The following is a 12,319-nucleotide window of genomic DNA, read 5'->3' as shown; positions in this document are numbered from 1 at the left end:
GGCACAATCTCAAACAGGGCTACGAACATCATCCAAGACTAAAAAAATGTTCTATATAAAGAACACTAAAAAGTCACTGGACAAATCACTAAAAGTCCGGATATCAAGCCGCAAGGACAACTTCGCCAAAGCAGAGGGTTGTCAACACAAACTTAAAGCAAGGCGTGATCCAGAAGGCAAGGGTAGAAAACCCATGCTACCACTCAAAAGAGGTTGGACTGTGAAGTACCAAACCTCTAGAAAATCTGCAAGATTGCAAAGCAATGCAGAAACAAGCAAGACAGATGCTTGAGCACTACTTCCAAAGAGATCGAAGCTCTGAAAAGCACGATCTCATGGAAAGATCGAACTCAAGCAGGGGCACTGTTCATACCCTGGGTCAAGTTGTCTGACCTGGGATGTTTAGCGACAAGCCGACCGACCACTTCAGGTCAGACTATCCGACCTCTTCTCAAAGAGCTCGGCCAATGCCCGACCTCTTCTCAAAGAGCTCGGCCAAATCGACAGGAGAGCCCAGTAAAGGGCCCAAACAGAGGAACACGACCCAAATCCTAGGGCAACCCAAGCCTATAGAGATAAAGGTGGTTCCATTGAAGATACGCTGACCTCAACTCAAAGATAAAGATAAGATAAGATAAATAACTTATCTTATCCAAAAGGTCACATCTCATCATTATAAATACGCTGGAGCACCCAGGTATAACTCATACTCTGATTCTACATAAAACCTGCTTAATACCCTTGCTAACTTAAGCATCGGAGTCCCTTGCAGGTACCCCCCACCCTTCGGTGACAGAGGATCAGCAGCACCATCAGTCCAACAAGTCAGACGTACCAGCTCCGGCTGTCATCCACCGGCCGGACACACCAGCTACGACCAGTACGGAAGATCTCGTCCGAGATCGACCTCCAGTTTCAGGTAACCCTCGGAACAATTATATTATAAACTTTTATGTAAGAAATCTTGTATATGAATCTATGGCTGTTTGTTTTTTTTTAAGATAAAGTATTTATTTTTTATTTTCAAAGAAATCAGCGATACAGTGTCGAGTCATATGCTCCTATTTTAATATTAAGTATATAAAGTAGTCGTAATACTTCTTGCTATCAGAGTGGCGCAGCCGGAAGCGTGACATTCTGATAGTGAGGGTGTTACACTAAACACCAAAATTAAATAATTTTCAACATAATTGTTCATAAATTTTTGAAATTGGGAAGAAGAAAACTGAAACTGAAAAGTGATTTCCATACCTAATCAATGACTGGACTTTGTAGAGTACGATGCCGCGGTCGCGTGGCTACAAACAGTGCAACGTTCAAAGCTTCGGATTAAATGTTATGTTGGATTGCAATCAAACCAAGGGTTTGTTCTTTTCTTCCCTTCCCTTATGTGTTTCAGCAAAGCATGCACGAAGAAGGAGAGAGAAATAAGCAGAGCTCATTTTGTTTAGGTGAGTGAATTGGGCCCACGGATTTGGTTTGGGTTCAGTTTGACCAGTTCGGCATAATTTTAGACCAAATTTTTTAAAATTAGTGTCAAAATTCTTATTTTAATTAGCTCTACTTCATTAAATTATTAAATTTTATTTTTTAATTTTTTTAATAAATAATTAGTTTATTTACTAATTTATCGAGTTTTAAACTGATTAATCACAGTAGTCAAACTTCTTTAAAATAGAAGTAATTATAATTTAGAACACTCAATCAAACGTTCATTACACAATAAGCAAGCATTGTTATATGTAAACCCTAAAACATAAATTTTAAATCCTAAATTCCTAAAATTCCAAAATCTAAATCTTAAATTCTAAAACCATACATTCTAAATCATAAAACTTGAATCCTAAACCTAAAGCCTTGAACCCTAAAATTTAAACTCTAAAATCTTAAATTCTAAATCCTAAACTTTAAACTCTTAAAACCTAAACCTGAAATCATAACACTACAAAGTACAAAAGGATAAACCTTAAACCCGAATATTGTAGTAAGCAAATAAAACATAAAGTGAATTGAAAATTAAACTGGTTAATCGCAGTAATCGAACTTCTATAAGATGGAAGTGATTAAAATTTAGCACACTCAATAAAAAGTTTGTTACACTATAAGCAAGCATTTGATAAATATAATCAGAATTAATTTCTTTTGAAAAAAAAAATCTAACCTCCATGGCAACATTACATGGTGACTCATTAATTGGAGTGCCATAAGATTGATGAATGTTTGACTTGAGACGTGAAAGAAAATTCACAACAAAGATGAGTGATGAGCATAACAAGAACAAAGTGTACTATTAAGCAAACAATACAAACTGATTAATCAAACACACTGTCAATAAAAAATCGAACATACCAATCATAGAATTAGAAACCAAACTACTAATGATTCAAATAATATTGTGGCATTTCATTGATAGGCAGGAATCATAACTCCAATAGCAACAATTATAATTTTGAACACTTAATCAAACGTTTGTCACATAATGAGCAAGTATTTGTTACACGTAATCAGATTATTAATTTCTTTTAAAAAAATAAATCTAACCTCCATGACAAAACTACATGGTGACTCACTAACGGGAGTACTACATGGTGACTCACTAACGGGAGTACCATTAACATTGATGAATATATTTTTTTTGGTGTACAACAAACTAAAATAGAAAAGGAAAAGAGTAAAGAACAAAGGGAAAGAAAGATAAAGCAAGAATCAAAGCACACACGCTATCTCAGATTTCCCTGCATCAGAGCTTGCAAGGATCTAGGAGGCTCCTCCCATAACAAGTCGCCAATTCCTACTAAGGCACCATGTCTCGCCAAAGTGTCTGCCACCCGATTGGCACTTCTATTAAAGTATTAATTAATTCAACAAGGTCTATTAGAGCTGCCCAAAAAGAGATGATACTATAAACCTCTGGAGAGTCTGTCTTAATGAGCCAAAATTGATACATTCAGATATTGGCAACTGCACCAAATTACATCAAATAATATCACGGTGAGTGAATATCATTTTCATGAGGATTAACAGATTGAATCAAGTAACGTCTAATTAAATCTCTAATTAAATTAATTAAATCTTGGTAAGAGAATTGTGAATCTTAAAGTAGAGCAGAGATCAGTGAAAAGAAAATTGATTGTGGACGAGAGAAAACTTAGAGATTTTGAAAGTAATCACGGAATGAGAATGTTAAAGATTTCGAAGATGTTTAATTCTTAGAAAGAGCAATGCTTGTGTTTTCCTACTTTGACTCATACAAAAATCTTTTCACAGCAAATCATTTATAATCAAATTTTAATTTCTTGAAAATTTAATTTTTTTAACTTAATTAATCGCCAATCCCTTGGTTAATTAATTAAAAGAAGAGGTTAAGAACGGTTTCGATTTAAAGGCATACAATTTTTAAAATATTATTCTTAGTCAAGTTGAAAATCATGAAAACGAGTTTCAAGCTAATTCGAATATTAAATTTCCCAAAGTAATAACAAAATCGAAGATAGAATTAGAATATTTTCCAATACTTCTACCATTAAAGATGAAGAAAGAAACTCAATCTTAAAAAAGCAGAAAAGTATGAATCAAAATAAGAAAAAACACTTACATTACTAATCCATAAAATTAAATAGAGCTCCTAACCTTTAACAAGAGATGTTTAGTTACTCGTAGAAAAAAAACAACCTAAAACTAATGAGGTGTTGGATGGCTCCAGTTAGTCTTCTAATTCGAAGATTGATAAAAAAAATTCTCATAATTATTATGAACATTGTTCGATTATTTATATTCTAGCTTCCTAACTAATTGAAATTCAAAAACTAATTTTATCTTCTGAAGAGAAAGATAACAACTTATTGAAATTCAAATCTAATATAATCTAAATCCTAACAATCAAATCTTATCTTTCTAGAAGAAGTTATTACTAACTGATCATTTAAATCTTGAATATTGAGTTAAATTTAGAACTTCCTAGGAGTTGAACTTGGATTAAGATGGCTCGTTCCACTTTCACCTCGGAGTAATTGGAGGTAAGGACAAGTGAATGTTGGATAAAATCTAACTACCTCTTAGCGACAGGGACGAGATCCGACGTTCTTAATTGGTTCGGCGTCCCCTTTGCATCAAGTTTCCACTATGTCCTAAGGACACCGATGTCATGGAGCACTTATTGCTCCCTTTTATTGTTCATCATCCTCATGGCATACTCACAATAAGTTGATTTGAAAGAACAATGTGGAGGAGGAAGGTGAAGAACCCATCGGATCCTCTGAGGCCCATAGTCAGTGGGTTGGCCTCGGACATAACTCAAGAAAGTTGGTACCTCATATTCTTGAGCCTCCTCTTCATGGCTCAGCCAAGCATTAGTATAAAAATCATGAAGGTAAAGCCCATGTTTCTTGGTCGATTTGCCAAGACCCTCCACTTCCACAGGGAGATTTTTGCTGAATAACCGGATATTCCTTCGATTCCAAGTCGAACCTCAAGTTGGGAATCACAACCTTTCCTCAGGCTTGGGGAGTGGGTGTTAGGCACCACCCCAAAAATTGCCCCCTAGGAACCCTCTTTACTTGGGCGCTGGGCTCCCATGTATGGCCCTGGGCGCCACCTTCAATGTGTATCAAAATTTTCTAACTCCCTCTTTGGGCGATGGGCTTCACAAAGAACCTCTAACTGATTAATCAATCATCATTTTTGAGGTTTGAGAGACTCCATCATAAAATATTTGGATTTGAAGCCAGTCGGAAAAGATAAGGTATGGATATTTTCTGAGCATCTCTTTATACATTTTTCAAACTTCATAGAGCGATTCGTTCTCCTTTTGGGAAAATGAATTAATATCATTCCTCAACCAGACTAACTTTTAGAGGGAGAAGTACTTAGTTAGTAATTTGCTAAACAAATTCTCCCAAGAAGTAATACTTCCCAAGGGTTGAGCTTGGAGCCACTGTGTGGCCCTATCTCTTAAAGAGAATGAGAAAAGCCTTAGTCGGACGGCTTCGAGGCTAATTCCATTACTCTTCACTATGTCACATAGCTATAGAAAAATATCTATGTGTTTGCTTGGATCCTCTTGCAGGCTACAATTGAATTGGTCTTGCTGTATGAATTGGATTAGTGATGGCTTTAGTTCAAAATTATTTGCTTGAACCGTGGGCATCACTATGCTACTTCTATAGCTATCAGTTGTAAGTATAGTGTAATCACCAAGGGTTCTTCTCAAATTATCATTCTTCTCTACTATTCTTTCTTTCTCTTCTCTCCTAGTCCTTGATTTTCTCCTTATTTGTACAAGTGTCTTCTCAATTTCTGAATATACGAGAATGTAATCTTCTTTCCCTTGCATACACAAAAAAAAAACAAGAAATCAAATATGCCGTGCAGAATAAAGAAGAAGAATAAAGAAGAAAAGAAGAATTAAACAAAATAAGAAAAAGAAAATAAAATAAAATTTAATTTAGTGATTCAACCAAATGTATGTTATCAATTTCAATTAATCGCCGGCAATAGCGCCAAAGACTTTATGAGCAAAAATTGATATGCTCGGATATTGGCAAGTGCACCAAATCGCATCAAGTAATACCATTGTAAGTGGATATCATTTCCATGAGAATTACGGATTGAATTAAGCAATGTCTAATTAAATCTCTAATTGGATCAATCAAATCTTGACAAGAGGATTATGAATCTTGAAGTAGAGCAAAGATCAACAAAGAGAGAATTGATTGTGGATGAGAGAAAGTTTAGAGATTTAGGAAGTAATTAGGGAATGAGAATATTAAAGGTTTCAGAGATGTTTAATTCTTAGGAAGAGTAATGCTTGTCTTTTTCTACTTTGACTCATGCAAAAATCTTTTCATAACAAAATATTTATAATCAAATTTTAATTCCTTGATAATTTGATTTTTCTTAACTTAATTAATTGCCAATCCCTTGGTCAATTAAATAAGAGAAGAGGTTAAGAATGGTTTCAATTTAAAGCCATACCATTTTTAAAATACTATTCCTAATCAAGTTGAAAATCATGAGAACGAGTTTCAAACTAATTTCGATATTAAATTTTTCAAAGTAATAACAGAATCGAAGATAGAATTAAAATATTTTCCAATACTTCTACCATTAAAGATGAAGAATGAAAACTCAATCTTAAAAAAGTAGAAAAGTATGAATCAAAATAAAGAAAACACTTGCATTACTAATCCATAAAATCAAACAGAGCTCCTAACCTTTAACATGAGAGGTTTAGTTACTCATGGTAGAAAAGAGAACAACTTAAAACTAATGAGGTGTTGGATGGCTCCAATTAGTCTTTCAATCCGAAGATTGATCAAATGATTCTCTTAATTGTGAACCTTGTACACTTATTTAGTTATTTATATTCTAGCTTCCTAACTAATTGAAATTCAAAAATTAATCTTATTTTCGGAAGAGAAAGATAACAACTTATTGAAATTAAAATATAAAATAATCTAAATCCTAACAACCAAATTTTATTTTTCTAGAAGAAGTTGTTCCTAACTAATCATTAAAATCTTGAATCTTGAGTTGAATTTAGAGCTTTCTGAGAGTTGAACTTGGACTTGACGTTGGGCTTTCAAGCATTTTGGATCACTGGGAGTTGAAATTGCACATGGATCCGGACTCCGAAATTTGGGCATTGGGGGCGTTGGGTGCCAGCTGTGGGAGTTGGGCGCCAGCCCACTTTGTCCCTCCTAAGGCACTTGAAGGTGCCGGACTTGGATGGTTGGAGTTAGGCACCCAATTTGGGCGTTAGGCTTGGGGATTGGGCGTTAGGCTCTTGGTCCTAGTGCTAGGCTTGGAATTTTGGGCGCCCAACTTGGGAATTGGGCGCTGGACTTGGCCTCTTGAAGCTTGGCGCCAGCTTCTCTTGAAGTGCACTTGTGTTTTTCTTATAAAATTCATCCTGATTTGCTTTAATATGTTCTGAAAATACAATCATTTTGAAACAACTCCAAACGCATTATTAATCATGAAAACTTCACTAAAAATATATGAACTTTGATTTAAATCAAAGACTAATTAAAAAATATCTAAAAATGACTACAGATGCCTAGGCATTTCTCACACACAAGTAAATAACAACCCAAATCGCTAGCCAAATGGAGGCCACACTAGACACCCCAAAGCTCCGCTTTCAAGGTGCACCCACCCGACATTGCCCCACAGCCGCCTCTAATTCAGTTATCGCTACTATCTCTAATAATAAATCCATACCCAACCTTGTTTGAGTTTTCAAAAAATTTTCATCACATTTCAACTTCCAATATCCCACCTTTGACCAGTTCTAGGATGTTGCCGGATTAAGGAAGCCAAGAATAGAATAGGTAAACTCTGTTGCACTAATAACATCAGTGAAGAAAATAGTTCGAAAGAACATCTATGCCACAAAACCAGAGTTATTATTGAAAAAAAGCTCATTTCAAAACAACCAAATAACCAAAAAGGCTACCACAAAAGTCTAATCATTTTCCCCTTACAATCACATTTAAGCCAATTAACGAGATTTTGAGTTTGAAAAAAAGTAAAGCCTTGTAAATCCCAACAACAGCCAAAATCCATGAATCATTGAACAATCCCTGAAACAATGGAAGATGGTCTTGGCATGGAAATTGCAGCAAAGACAACTCTCCGAATTAGTCAGGCTTTAGCAATATCGAAAGGAAGCTGTTGGGAGAGTATTATGCAAACATAGTCAAAGCATAAACTTCATTTTTTTAGGGACCTACAATTTCCATAGTTATAACAGGTTTTCATCAGAACTCCAATGAATATCTTTCTTTAATAACCAGAGATGTTCATCCTTTAAGGAATAGAATTTTGAGCCCGAATTTGTCTATTTCCAACAAATCTCACCATCCTAGAATAAATTAGAATCCAATCCCAAAATTTTCTACCTCAAATCATCAAGAGACATGGAAATAAAGTCTATTCAAGTTCCAACTACCATTATTGAATAAGCTAGGTTTAATTTCAAAAAAATGAAATTCGAAAAATAAAATGGAAGAGATAGTTGTACGCTGTGTATGTAATTTCTATCTTAAAATTGTGCAATTTATAGGTGAATGAACTTCGGTTTTTATATGTTTAAATAAATTATTAAGATACATATTTAATTAATAATAATTTTATTTTTATTGGGTGTGAAATAATTTTAATTCATTGAAACTACATTTTTTTATAAAAATAAGTTTATTAAAAATCAATTTTTATGATTTATTAATTTGATTTTGAACTAAATAAAATTGGTTTTTAATTTTACTTCATCAAACACCCCAAAAAAATTAAAGTAACATTCTAATGCAATAACTCATCTCCTACTCTGTTGCTACCACTACCAATCCACCACATCCATCATTAACCCAGATTGCGTGTTTATGTGAAAGCCTATTAATGCCTACCTTCCTTGAGAGTTTTGGTTCTAGCATCACTCAAGCTATTCGATTTGTTCACTCTTGTAGTCTCAATATTATAAAATTTCTAAATGTGTTATCGTTGGTTTTTCTGTCATAGTATTGAACAACTACTCTTTATTATACTTCAGTGGTTATTTTTTAACCACTTGTTGGTATCTTAGCTGCTGTTATTTTCATTAATCATGGATTTGAATTAACCCAGTTCTTGAAAGGAAAAAAAAACTTCTAATGGTTACATGATGAGGTTAAAAAATTTTAATATAAAAAAAATGTGTGAATTTTATCTGAAAATGGAGCCTCTTGGTGTATATACAAGTAGGTGAATGTTGTGGATATAGTAAGACCAACACGCAGGTAACATGCTGACTCAGCATGCATCCTGTGTATTGTACACGTGTTGATCATCCAAGCAATACGCACCCTGTGTGTTGCACATGTCAGTCTTCCAAGCAACATGTATCTTGTGTGTTGTACACATGTCAAATGCTGGTTGGATGACATTCCAACATGTAACCTGCGAGGTGAGTCTTCTGCCTATAAAAACCAAAACTTATTACCATTTTACTTTATTGAGGGAGATCTATTTTAGTACATTGTTGGTGTGATGGAGGATACTGCAAATATAGTGGTTTACCGCCGGTGAGATTACACAAAATACATATAAAGGGGTGAGCTTTGCATGTGAGAATATATTTTTGTTTATGGTTCCATGTACTATAACATTTGTGGAACTACAGTATGGTCTCTGTTAGAGCATAGAGAGTGCTATTTTAAAGAGGGTGAGTAATGTTTTCTACAAGAGTCCAATTGTCGTATTTGGTGGCCTAATACAGTTGAGATTATGCCGATCATTGACGAAATAAGTATTTAGCAGATGTTTTATATTCACCAGCAAACTCAGATGCAACATCTAAGGATTGAGTTGTATATTGTGTTTGAGAATATAGCTGCGGATGAGATTCAACATGACTCAAACGTGCAAGATGACAGAGTTGAAGCATACGAAGGAATGAACAATGATAGAGAAGAGGAATTTGAAGCTACGTATGAAGGCGGTGACGACGACGAGAACAGCGATGCGGGAGGTGAGGCCGTCGTGAAAACTTTAATGGTTCACCCTGTAGTAAGTCAACCCATGGAGGTTCCACCTTTATTGCATAGCTTGGATCTTGACATCACACATGCACCGGAGTTTCCCAAATTTGCGAACGTAGGTACGTAAGGAGTGGGTAGTATGTTTTTCTTAATTTTTTTACAGATTGATGAGCAACAATTTATTTTTTGTTATAGATCTTGAGGATGGAGAGTTCAGGATTGGAATAGAATAGTGCTAGAAAATCAGTCATCATGGTAATTCGGAGTTACACTATCTCTAGAGGAGTTAATTACGTTGTTTATGAATCCAAGCCAGAGACATTCTATGCAAAATGCAAGAGTTATAGACGTGGGTGCAATTGACTTATCCAAGCCAGCTTGATATAGAAGAAAGCTTGTTGGGAGATTCAGAAATACAACCGGAGGCACACGTATTCTATGAAACAATTTCACATGATCACTCCAAGTTAGACTCGGACACGAATGCTGAGGCTATGAAACCATTGATTGAATCTGATCCATCCATAAAGGTGAAATCTGTAATTTTGGAAGTCCATCCAAGATTCAACTACACCATTAGTTACCAAAAAATTTGGTTGGTAAAGCAAAAGTCGATAGCCAAAGTTTTCGGTGGATGAGAAGAATCTTACCCAATTTTGCTGTTGTGGTTCTCAGTAATGGTTCAAAAGATGCCTGGTTCACAAGTGCAAATAGAAACATGACCCCTGTATAATGGGGATGAAGAGGTGGATGGTGTTAGGATACTTCACCAGGTATTCTGGAATTTCAATCCATGCATTAGAACTTTTTAAATACTGCAAGCCACTAGTTCAGATTGACGGCACTCTCCTATACGAAAAATATAAAGGTTACCTTTTGGTTGCAGTTGTACAAGATAGGAATCAAAATATTGTACTGATTGCTTTTACCATCGTGGAAGGTGAGACTGCTGATGCGTGGCATTTTATTCTCAGTAATTTACCAAGGCATGTTGTAAGAAAAGACGGCGTGGGTATAATCTATGATCGTCATGAGTCAATTCGGGTAGTAGTAAATCGTAGCCAAGGTGATTGGAAACCACCAAGAGCATGGTAGATGTTTTGTATTTGGCACATTGGTAGTAACTTCTTAAGGGAATTTGAGGTCCCATACTTGCAAAAGCTTGTGGTCAACATAGGGTATTCACGTGGGCATATGCTATCGACTTATCTGCGAATAGGGTGGTACCCAGCAGACAGAAGATGTAACACCTAAAGTATTACTGAATAGACTCTCAAGTATCTAAAGGTTGTGTGTCTCTGATATGGCGAACCCAGGCCAGCTTTATGTAGTTTTTAGAGGAAATACTCACAACGGCTTCGATGCCGAAAATCGCCCTGCTCTGGGTAACTAAGAATCCTTGACTGCTATAGGTCTAACCGATCACAACCTCTCCATCAATCGGTAGGCCATATATGTGTAACACGTCCTCAAGTGTCATTAATACGAATGTATGAGTCTCCGACTTCCACCTTTTCACAAGAGCAATTAGCAATCCGAAATGTTCTCTGATCTTTCCAACTCTAAAGACATGGTAGAATCTCATTATTCATAAGGCTTGGTCAATCGCCGGATGCCACATCTCCGGTGAATCAAGTTTACAGGGTAGAAGATTCATGTTAGCTCAATACAGTACAACCGAAATACCAAAAAGATTATTTATATTTATTTTTTATTTTATTTATTAATTTTAATAATTACAAAATAAAATAAATTAATAATATTAAAACAGGAAAATAAAATAAATAATAATTACATTTCAATATTCGATTTTTTATTATTCAAATTTATATTATTTATTAGGTTTAGTAATTACATGATTTTAATAATTATAAGATAAAATAAAATAAAAAGAATATTAAAATAAAAAATAAAATATAATTATATATTATTCGATATCAAAGTATATTTTTATAATTATATTAACTATTGTACGGTACCCTGCGTAGTCAGAACTTATCAACACATATCTCGGCCACGTCGGAGAAATAAAAAACACGTGCATCTAAAACCTTAGCACGTAAAGGTTACCTCCCAAGAATCTCGGGTGAGGCCAAGATTCACTCAAACCAAACGTTGGGCAGCCCAAGCCCTAACTCTATAAAAACGGCATTGACATAAGCAAGAAGGACACAAAGAAAATGATATACTTCTGCTGAAGAAAACCACTTCACCCCTGGAAATCCACTCTGAAGTCATCTTTCTCTCGATCTTATATATACCTGTTAATTATTTATTTCATTCATATACTAACTTGAGCGTCGGAGTCCCTTTTTCAGGTACCACGCTCGGGTCCAAGTTCACAAGGGTATCGTCGGCTCAGGCAAATCTGCTAAACGAAGACCAACGTAGAGCCGAAGTATACATCGACCGCACCATCCTTGCAAGAACATTTGGCGCCCACTGTGGGGCCCGCGTTGATTCCTCCCCACCTAAAGATATAACCATTCAAAGATATAACTACTTTTAGCTCATCCATATCTGTCGCATATCTCTCTTTCTTTGCAGGAAAAGAACCATGACGGATCATTCGAAAACTCAACAGCATCCTCGAGCTAATGCCGATCTCACGGCCGTAAATACCGCACTCTTGGCAGAGAATCAGCGGATGGTCGAACTGTTGGTGGTGATGCAAAACAATGGAGATCGAAAGGTCGATATCAAAAGGACAAACACTGAACAGCACGAAGAGCATCAGTTAGAGTCCAACGCTAAGACAGCAGAAATTCCCCCCAAGTCTGGAAGGCGACGAGCTAACCCGTTCT

Source organism: Arachis duranensis, chromosome 7, assembly GCF_000817695.3.
Source record: "Arachis duranensis cultivar V14167 chromosome 7, aradu.V14167.gnm2.J7QH, whole genome shotgun sequence".
Classification (NCBI taxonomy): Eukaryota; Viridiplantae; Streptophyta; class Magnoliopsida; order Fabales; family Fabaceae; genus Arachis; species Arachis duranensis.
Note: the sequence above shows the minus strand (reverse complement) of the source record.